This window comes from Streptopelia decaocto, assembly GCF_964273445.1.
Source record: "Streptopelia decaocto genome assembly, chromosome: 25".
Lineage (NCBI taxonomy): Eukaryota > Metazoa > Chordata > Aves > Columbiformes > Columbidae > Streptopelia > Streptopelia decaocto.
The window spans coordinates 3,980,976-3,991,521 of NC_138680.1; the positions used below are offsets into that span (position 1 = coordinate 3,980,976).

At 45.8% G+C, this 10,546-nt stretch overlaps 1 protein-coding gene across 2 annotated transcripts in view; it reads right to left on the minus strand.

Annotated features, from left to right (window-relative positions):
- DUSP26 (dual specificity phosphatase 26) overlaps positions 1-5,888 on the minus strand; it is a 35,088-nt gene extending 29,200 nt beyond the window's left edge. The window contains exon 1 of one of the 2 annotated variants that reach the window (XM_082072641.1): positions 5,745-5,888. The gene's annotated coding sequence lies outside the window, so the exon portion shown is untranslated. The remainder of the gene's footprint in view (positions 1-5,744) is intronic. The other variant, XM_082072642.1, reaches the window with a different exon arrangement.
- Positions 5,889-10,546: the final 4,658 nt, after the last annotated feature.

A 10,546-nucleotide genomic window follows, 5' to 3' on the forward strand; every position in this document is an offset into this window, starting at 1 on the left:
GTAATGCATCTTTTGCTATGCATTAAGGGGATTCATCTTATCATCACCGTTCAGCAAAGTTTTTAACCGTGCCCTTAACTTTAAATAGCAAACCAAATAGAGCCATCAACAGGAATCCTTTGTGTATTTATTCACACGGTCGCAGATCTTTTTTTATGGAACATCGTTTAAAGCACTGTCATACCAATAAAATGCCTAAAAACTACCTAGAGACCAAGCAACGATGCATTTGCATTTCCTACCTGCCTGTGTTACTGATTCCTTGAGCATGAACGTGAGATGTGCGGGTGAGGACCAGCAGAGTGGGACCATCCGTGCAGAGCACGTGCACCTTGAGAGCTGACGCTCGTGCTCCTGCTCTCCCCCTCTGCACCAGAGATGCTTCTTTGATCACACTAAAATCAGAAGCATCTCCCAAAAATTCAGGTTGTATTAAAAGTCTTATCCTTAATCCCTCAACTTGAGTGTATTGATAAGAAAATACCAATTAAGATTCATATTCCCATGCTGGACCTGCAGTCAGAGACTAAGGAGATTATGCGATCATTCTAATTTCACACCCAGGCATGTTAAATAGTTATAACTTTATCTCATTCAAGCAGCAATGGCCCGTGAGCTCCAGGGTCCTCTTGGCCTATTTGCTGCTACCGCTGCAGATGTCCCCTGACCTTCAATCGAAACAACCTGGCTGGCCTCTCCGCACCTTCAAAAGGAAGATTTCTGCAAGAGAAACAGCGCTAGCATGCATTAGCAGTCTGACTGTACCACTATCAAAGCACCCCACCTGAGTCCTCAAGACAGATCCAAGCATGGATGACAATATTAATGAACAGCTGCCAGCACCAGGAACTACAGCTCTGCTGCCTGATTGCATGAGACAAGGATCAAGGTGATGCTTGCTAAGGCAGCAGGAGACAAAGACTGGTTTTCATGCACCAGGGTCTATCGTGCACACCCAAAATCAAGCAGGATCAATAGGATGTATTTGCAAGAGAAGGGTTTGCAGCTGTAGGATTTTCTCAAGTTTGCTACCAAGTTATGTAAAGTGAAATGACAAACGTGGCTCAGGGGTAGTTTTATTACCAGCCACCCTTAACAGTCTGGGAAAACAGGGCTTGAACTAGGAAATCCTACAAAGCCTGAGCATTTGCCCTTGCAAAATCAAAGTAAATCTGGTGGGGATTTGGAAATTCAAACGGACTAGCTCAGCAACCGTTGACATTGGCTGGGCAGAGGATGAGGTGAGCCTTGCACTTTTGACCAGTTTAGTGCATCTGTATTAAGCACCTAAAAGCTGGATATAAAGGTAACCAATGCAACAACACTCTCTTGTTCCTGTTCCTCTGACATCTTCCAGCCCTCTTCACATTTTTAATGTACCCGTTAGCCTCTGGGCTCGCAAAGACCCGAAGAGACGCCCCCGTGGGCCGTGGTGCTCCCACCGCAGCCACTGGTGCTCAGAGCGGCTGCAGAGCTGCGGAACCCGGATCCAGCCGCACTTGGCACTAACACAGGATGAACAGCAGTCATAAAAAATAACAGCTCCAGGCTCTACAGATGGGCAAAAACCAGCTCCAGCTTTGGTTATTGCAAGGCATTATTTTTACAGGAGCAAAAAGCAGATGAGCAAGCAGACACAGTCACTGGCCACAGAACCTTGCAGCCTGGGTGGTTTAAACTCAGGCTTAAGAAGGGAATGAACTAACCTTTTTCATTTATTTTCTGAAAACTCTAATTATCTTTTCATTCTTTTTCCATCCTTTCAGTGCCAAGGGAAAGAAATCGGGACAGGACTCCTGGGCTTTCTAGATCTTGCAATATTTATCACCTGAAGCATCGTTCCCAACAGGAACGCTCAGCACCGAACCTTTTGTGCGCAGACGAAACCAGCCCGGGAGCCTGGGACGGGCACTGGGACCAGCATTCCGCACACAGCCCTGCCGGGAACAAGACCGGGCAGAGCTGATTCATTTACCGAACGGCAGAGCTGGTGTTGTTGGGGAGGTTTTTTGAGTCAGGACCCAGAAGGGTGAGAAAGCAGCAGGAGAAAGATGGAAGAAGAGAAGATGAAACAAAAAAAAAAACATGGAGAAAAAACAAGGAGGGAAAGATTTATAGAAAGTAGCGCAGGGGGATTAGAATTCAGGCCAGCGTTGTCTGCAGCCTTCCAAACCATATGATATAGCTAAGGAGAAGGCAGACAGCACATCTGAGCGAAAATTACAGGTGGCTGAATTAATTAGCTCCAAATCCCAACACCCCCAAACATCAGGCGCTGGGATTAAGGACTCAAAGCTAGTTTGCTGCTGAATCCCAAACCTCAGATATTATTTGGATTCAAATTGGAAGTGTTGCAGATGGGTTCGTTTAGGGAAGCAGAGAGCTGTCTTTTCCCATTCTCCCTTCAGCTGAAGCAAAAAGACACCTTTGTCTTTCCTTCATCATACGATATTAATACTAAAATCACTGCAGCCTTCCCTACCCCATCTGCATTTGGTTCCCATTGATCTTAAGCTTCCAGTTCTCTTCCAATACGCTGGTGCTGAAGACGGGCAGGCAGAGGGCCACTGAACAGCAATGGGAGATTTGCCTCTTTCCACCCTCCAGGCTTGTCAGACATTACACAAAACTAACTTACTGTCCTTAAATGCTGAAAAATAGCATCTTATTTCACCCTGAAACACTGAAAAATTGCCAGCTTCTCTTGATTTTGAGGCAAAGCCCCTAAAAGCTTACTAATAACCACACATAGCCAGACTCGGAGAGGTCAAGATAGTCGATAGGCATCAGAACTACTTTCATTTCCTAGTGCCCTGTGACAAGTCGTTTGATCCGTCTGTGATTCAGTTCTTCCTCTAAAACGGGAATAATCCTCATTTTGCTGGTTGCAGCACTGGTAGAATAAAGCATTCATGCTGGTGAGATGTTCAGACATTATCCCCATTGATGTGGAGGGGGAATCTGTATAGGTTGAAAAGTTCATGAATCTCGCAAAGAGCATAACCTGTGTCTCCTGCTAAGTCAGGTGAGCATCATGTCATTGCCAGGACCACCGAGTGCAGGTCTAATTATCTGCTGGCAAAGGAGGTTCAGAGCAGAACTGGCAGCGCACCCGCTTCGTCTGGATGGTGCCAAACAAGCTGGTAAGTTCATCCCAGCCCGCGAGCGGCATCCAGGAGCGGTACACAGGGAGACAATTAGCGTTCATGTGCCATTCGGACTGGATGTGATCAGAGCCTGGAAGATATTTGTGTTTGTTATAGCATTGGTAAGCAGTCAGGACTGCAAATACGGTCCTTGTCGTGATGCTTACTCAAAATAAAAAAGGATTTGATGGACAAAAAGCTTGAATAAGAAGCAAAAAAGAAACCGCAGTTTTGGAACAGTGTAATCATGTCTCAGTGAAACACTGAGTACGGCAATTAATTATTGATCACGGATCACTCTCTTTGTCTTTCTCTTGTCTCCCAGGGCTCTGCAAATCTGCCAAGCACCATGCCAGAGAAAATCAGGGATTTGCGTCCACCTGGGGACCCAGCGACCTGTCTCCAATGGACCCAGCGACCTGTCCCCAACAGACCCAGCTACCTGTCCCCAATGGACCCAGTACCACCCAAATGCCGCAGTCTCTCACCAGGGCAAGCTTTATATATTATCAGGCACACTTTGCAATCTGCAGGTGGCTCAGCAGGTTGCAGCAGATTTTTCCTGCTTTTCTGTGATGCCTTGACCACAGAGCGAGCTGGCAACGGGCAGAGCGCGTTTGGAAGCAAAGCGCTGGTGTTTCTGCAGTTCCTGCACCGCAGCGATGCCGTCTGCTGGGTTACCAGCTTGTTCTCCCAAATCCCCGAGCATCCGCGCTGGTTACTGCATCCTCTCACAATAACCACAAGAAGATAAGTACAAGACAGTCCTGCACACAGCTGCATAATATGTCTTTAGGTTATGTAGACAGGCATGAAAATCCTGGGTGAGGTTGGGACAAGAGTTTTTCATTCCAAGGTATTTCCAAGAAATAGGTATACACCAAAAAGCGAAGCGCACACTATTTGTTTTCTAGAAGCGACACAGTTTGCTTTGAAACAGAAAACCAAACCAACCAAACAAAAAACCCCAACAGACTTTTCTTCTGCCTTGTTCAAAAAGCTGTTGAGCAAAGAGACTTCAGAGACTGCGTTCCCATCCTTCCCCAGCCCTGGAAGGTGACGGGTGAGCTTATAGATGTAACTTATTGCACCAGCAGTACTGACAACAGTGCAATATTTGCTGTCAAGTTAAATGAGGGTGGAAATTCTCCTGTATGTCAATATGCATTAGCAGTGACGAGGGCAGCAGTAGCCTTTAGCATGAGCTGACCTGAAATAACTCCACAGGAGAAAAGCCAGACACTAGAGGATGGGAACAAGCCGGCTTTCCTACTGCAACCTCCTGAGTCCGTGTAAGCGGCTGGGAACCGGTACCGCTGCTGCTCAAAGTGGCATCTGGGGCAAGGACGTGCCAGTGTCCTCAGTGCAGCTCATGCTGTACGTGCCTTGTTCCGTGAATATAAGGCCACTGCAGTCTCACCCCAGTATTAATCACCTTTGTGTTAGGTTCCTGATAAATACATTAGTGTGGCATGAAGCTACAGTGATCTCCTACTTGCACAGGGACATCATCCTTACTTTGTTGGTGCATGGGGATGTAGCAGGTTATATCACAAAAGTACAGTAGTGTTCTAAGGAATTAGCTGCTTCCAGCAATATATTTTAGCTAATGATTCCTGCTTTACCTACATCTGTGCCCGCCGGTGCAGATGCTGCTCCCGAATTAGCTGTGTTATCTGCAAATCCCTGAGAGAAAAAATGTGGAAAAAGTCCCCAGCTGGAACAGTTTCCATCAAGGGGAAGCAGCTCAATTAGCTCCACACATCCCTTACTCACATGGTGCTGAGAGCAGTGAAACCCCGGAGCAGGTCCCTTTGTCAGTCCATGTCCATTTGTCTGTCTGGCTCTCATCTGTCGCCATGCCCTTCTCTAAGGGGACAGCAGGTGGCAGGGTGGATGATGGATGGGCAGAGGATGAGCTGGAATAGGGTCTACTCATCATCCATTTGTGCACCACGGCAAGATAGATGGTCACAAAGAGCTTTCAACGTAGCCAAAGGCTGGCTCAGAGAGCCGCATGGCATCCGCGCCACATCCCCAGCACGGGCCCTTTCGGAGAGAGGGTCGCTAGTCTGTAGCATGGGAGAGGGCAGGGGCACAGCTGGCTCATCCAGACCACGTCCCAAGCTTGGAGACCTTGGGTGCACAGCCAAATGAGCTCCTCATGGAGAGCCACGGGCTCCCTCAGGGGAGAGCAAGGCTGGCCGAAGGGAATGCTGCCAGAGCTGGATATTTCTGTTATTTACAGCTGCAGCTGTAGACTCTGGACCTAACCCTTGTACTAGGCTACCTTGCAGGCATATATTAAAAAGTAAACAGCCCTGAGGTACAGCCAGGTTAACAGGCGGCTATACGGGCAGCAAACATGTGGGTCAAGGTGTCCGAGTGCGTGCTTCAGCAGCTTAGAGTGCTACAAAATACGCAGCCTTGTCACCGAAAGAGCAGGAAAAGGAATGTGGGTCTTGTGTGAAACTTTGCTGACAGCAGCAGAAGAAAAGCAAGCAGCCAGAGGTGGTGATTAGAAAGGAATAAGTTCTGAGCAATGAGCACGCACCAAACAATTTTGTTAGTTATTAGTTATTCAAAAATTGCCCCTACCTCTGCAGCTTCCTCCACTTTTTCATGCGATCAAAGACCTCGTTCCACACCGACATGCTCCTATTCTTTCCCTCCAGTATACAGGGGAGCAAATCCAATCTGTGAAGCTTTTGTCATTCTCTCTCTCTTTCCCACTTCCACTCTCTTTTGTAAAGGTTTGCGGTGTACCGGCCACAATGATAAAATGCATCCTGTTTACAGGGAAAGAAAAGACCTACCTCAGCACTTCTTCCATGGGAGGAAAAGGAAGCGGGGGGAGAGAGTCCATTTTAAAGCATTTTAGATTGTGACTTCTGCAAATTAGAAAATGCACACTTCTTTCCCAGATAGAATATAGGCAATTACTCCATGAAAGAAAGTGCTATTTCTGTCCCTTTCGCATCACAGTCTTACTAATGCTTTGAAGATACATACAGATGTGTTTGTTTGTGTGGGAAAGATGGCCACCTTCAGCAGTTTCACCCTTTGAAAGCCTTGAAGACTGAAGTTCTTTTATCCACAAATACCTGCAAACTTTCCTCCATCGCGTTCTCCAGGATCAAAACCACCCTGGTTATACGTACTATGAATAAGCACTGTTGTTTATTCATGGTATGTGGGTGCTGGGACAGTGCAGCCCCTGAGATGGTGGCTCCTGGGCCACTGGGGGCCAAAGCATCACAGCAGCGGGACCCTCGGTGCCAAAAGCAAACTGCCCTCAGGCCTGAGCCAGCGCTGTCACACAGGGTGGTATTTACATAGATATACGACTCAGACCTTCACAATTTAACTGTACAGGAAAACACACCACAAAAGGATTGTTAATAACGTTGCCGCTCTAATTCAGCTTGTTCTATCAGGATTGAGAGAAGACATATGTAAGGCAACAGCAAATAAATATATAGGAATAAAAGGATGGTCAGACATATGGCTACATAGACAAGTATAGACAGACCAGATCTATCCGGCATATGCCTGTGTACACCCTCTCCATGCAATCGCACTTCATCCAAAGGTGAGCACGTGCACCTCCCACATGGAAACCGAGCAAAGCACATGGACACCTGGGAGTGTTGGGATCATCTCCTGGCTCTATGAGCAGCTTTGGGGGAGCAGATAATTGTCCTGGATGGGGTAAAGAGGTAAGAAAAGTCCTTCCAGCTCTCTCCAAACTTCCATAGGCTTGTTCTCCCCACTGCCTTAGCCCCACCTTAGGCAAAGAGTCTTTTTGTTGTACGTAGCCCTTCCTGCTGTTACGGACTCGGCTTTTTCCAGTCGCCCTTTCTTCTGCATTAGCAGAGTATTGCATTATGTTTGGTTCTCCCTTAGCTAACCCTTTATCACTCCATATGTGATTGGAGGAGCTATCTACCAGCAGCATATGTGTTTAATCAACTTTAATACTTCCACAGACTATAAGTAAGAGAAATGTTCTGAACAGGGAATAATTATCATTTTAATTACATTAGAGAAGATAGTTAGACTGCTGGTGGCTAAAAGTAGATCTGTGGCTCAGTGCAGGACTAGGCGGGGTATTAGCAGCCAGGTGGATCTGCTCTGGCTGTAAGGCGGTCGAAATACAGTTGAAATACAGACTGAGGGAGCACATCTCTGAAAAAACTCCTGTACACACAGGTCTGGCTCTGGTGGGGAAGAAACGGCTGAAATCGTGCTGCTGCATCCCTGCCCCATCGCAGCTCAGCACTAAACAGCCGGTCCTGCAGATTCGGATGCATATTCTCCTGCTACAGATTAATAAATGTACAGGAAGCTTTAGGAATTGGGAATTTGCATCTGAGTGAGTTAATAACAAAGAGAAAACTTTTCCTGTGCAGCGGGCGCAGTACCATCTAGATAGCAATGTGTCTCAGACGAGATAAAGATGGGGAAACGGAGACACAGAGGCAGCACACAGCTCAACTGGAGCTGTTGTGTGGCAAAGGCATAGCTCAGGTCTGATTAAATAGATGGAACATCTTTGAAGTTCAAGCTTGGATTTCTTTCTGTTTGCTCCTGGGTATAGGCAAGACACATCTCCCCTTTTTTCTCTAAATCTACAAGGGTTAGAAACATTCCTTTTCATAAAACGAAAAAAAGCATAATGCTCAGATTCACATGTAATCCCATCTCTGCAACAAACGCAGCCTTAAGAACAAACAGTAAATATTGAGAGACTTGTACTGATAGAATCACAAAAACCAGCAACATTATAAATCCCTTTGGAGACTCTGAATATCTCCTGCCCATCCTTAAGCGCTTGCCATCCAAGACGCGTTTGCTCGGTACTTTCTGCACCGCTATCTGCTCTCTGTGGGGGGAGATCGGTTGCTCTAAGTCTTACACGTCTGTTTCCAAACTAGAAGCCTAAAGTGATTTTAAACTAAGAATGCAAAACGACAGACCTTGCCCCAAATGCTTATATCAACTGAATCCACTTTTATAAACGTTATCTTATTTCTAAGCAAGGCATAAGCATACATTCGGAACCATGCAGGAAATAAGATTTATTCAGGTTAAACTCTGATACATTTAATTTTGACTTGGACTTGATTGGAACCCACATTACCCAGAAGCTGGTCTCAATCACACTCTGATTTTCCGAGGCAGGTATGTCTGTGCCATCGAGGAACTGGTTAATGAATGCTGGGCTGGAACAATACAGGCACCGAAAGATAATATGCCTCATTTTAGCCTGTTCCACACACTCCTCTTGACTGGCACACATTGTAATAACTCAGAATGAACTGACTCCTACATATTTCTGCAAAAGAGACAAGGAATTACTCTCCTGGTTTTCAATTCCTTTCCTTTAAAAATTACCAAACTGATTGCACTGTAAATTTCCATTCTGAGGAACGTCTCTGGCTGCATCAACCCCAGCGCTGCGGTGCTGGACAAAGACTGAAGGATGGGGATCCACAGCCCATCTCAGAGCTCTTTGCAATGACTGAAGGGTGGGGATCCACAGCCCATCACAGAGCTCTTTGCAATGGACTGAAGGGTGGGGATTCACAGCCCATCACAGAGCTCTTTGCAATGGACTGAAGGGTGGGGATCCACAGCCCATCTCAGAGCTCTTGCAATGACTGAAGGATGGGGATCCACAGCCCATCCCGTCTGGGTTTAGTCAGCAAGCAGCAGCTAAACTCCTTTAGAGACTTTGCATGCTTGTTTCTCCAAAGCCAGTTCACTGTAGCTAACGTGGTGCTGTCAGTTGTTGTAATTTTCCATGGAGGTAAAAGCAGCAGCTCGGAGCAGAGCTGGGAAGAACAGCAGCTTTGTGTGGAAGGGCTCACATATTCTATAGAGTTTTCTTCCTTATTTTCTCATTTTATATTCTGTTTCTATCAGCAGGCTCAGAGAAGAACTGGCAGCAAAATACTAAAATATACTGTGGAAAAACACCTAGTTGCAAAGGCAAAGTACAATCTTGGGTAATAAATGTGGTGGTTAATGCATCTCCCTGTTCTGTCCTAGTTTTCCTATACAACTTTGAGATAGCAAAGTTGATCCTAATTAACTAACGATGTGAATTTAGAATGATTCAGTTAAAGCACGTTTAGCCTCACAGGGACGCACACATTCATAGCTGAAGCAACTTTAAGCATCTAGAGAGAATGAGTATTGTCAAGAGCAATCAAGTCACCATGACTTAATGACTTATTCACAGCAGCCAAGAGCTGCCTGCGCTCTGCCCTCGGCCCGTCCCAGCGCTGGAGAAAAGCCTCCGTTTTGCTGGGATTTGGGTTTCCAGCTGGGCTGGGGAAGAGTTGGTGCAGTTTCCGTAATGCAGCTGCCAGGTGGCGGCTCGGAAAGCTGGGGAACCGCATCTCGCCTCTAGTTCTGACATTGTCCACACCACAATTTAAGGTCATGTAATTAATCTACTTGGAAAGTTAATATAGATTAGTTTTTCTGTGTCTAGCTGTACAAACAAGTGGGTTTATGAGCTGCAAGCCCTGGCTATGGATTTTAAGCACAAATATGAAAAACGCCTCCCTTTAATTTCAGTCAGCAACTACAGGTGCTCCCTTAATACAAATGATAATCAATAGGAGTCACGCAGATAGGCTGTTAGAAAAGCTGTGCTCTTGTTAAGTTTTTATATTAATTTTACATCCCCAAATTGATTCAGATAATCATCTGAGATTTTAGGTGTTTATCTGAGCTGTCGAGCCTCTGATTCGGAGGTAACATTGTTCAAGGTATTTAGCACACACACAAACAGCAGCAAAATTCAGGGATGCTTTGTACTCAAATACCAGCGTATCCTGGGCAAGATTCACCTCATGGGGCAACAAATTCAAGGGCAATGTCTCACTTAGCTCCAAAGCCACTGTTCTTCAATTCTTAAGGCTTTTCTAAACCAGACTGTTTTATTCCAGGATCTTAAGCAAGAAATAATAAATCACGAGCTTGAGTTTACATTTCTGCTCTCTAGTTTCCTGATTCCTTAGTGAGGTCAGTGGAACTACAGAGACACACGCCAGATGGGTATCTAACCCTCGAGCATCACAAATCATTGCTTCTTTTAAAAGAACAACGGATATATACTGGAGCATTAAAAAGTCTTCTCTATAGATATGATGTACTTAGCTCATCACAAACATGCTACAGATAAATACCTAATATCCAGCATTCTGGCCATCAGACGGCTTTCCCTGGTCGCAGATTGACTTTAGCACCGTGCAGATTCAGCAGAGGGCAGAGATCAGTTGTTTCAGCCAAATGAAACATGCTTCTCCTTAATGGCCTCTGAGTTTGTCCCATCCTTCTTACTTTGTCCCTCGGCTACGAGATGATCACAAATGCTTTTGGATTGG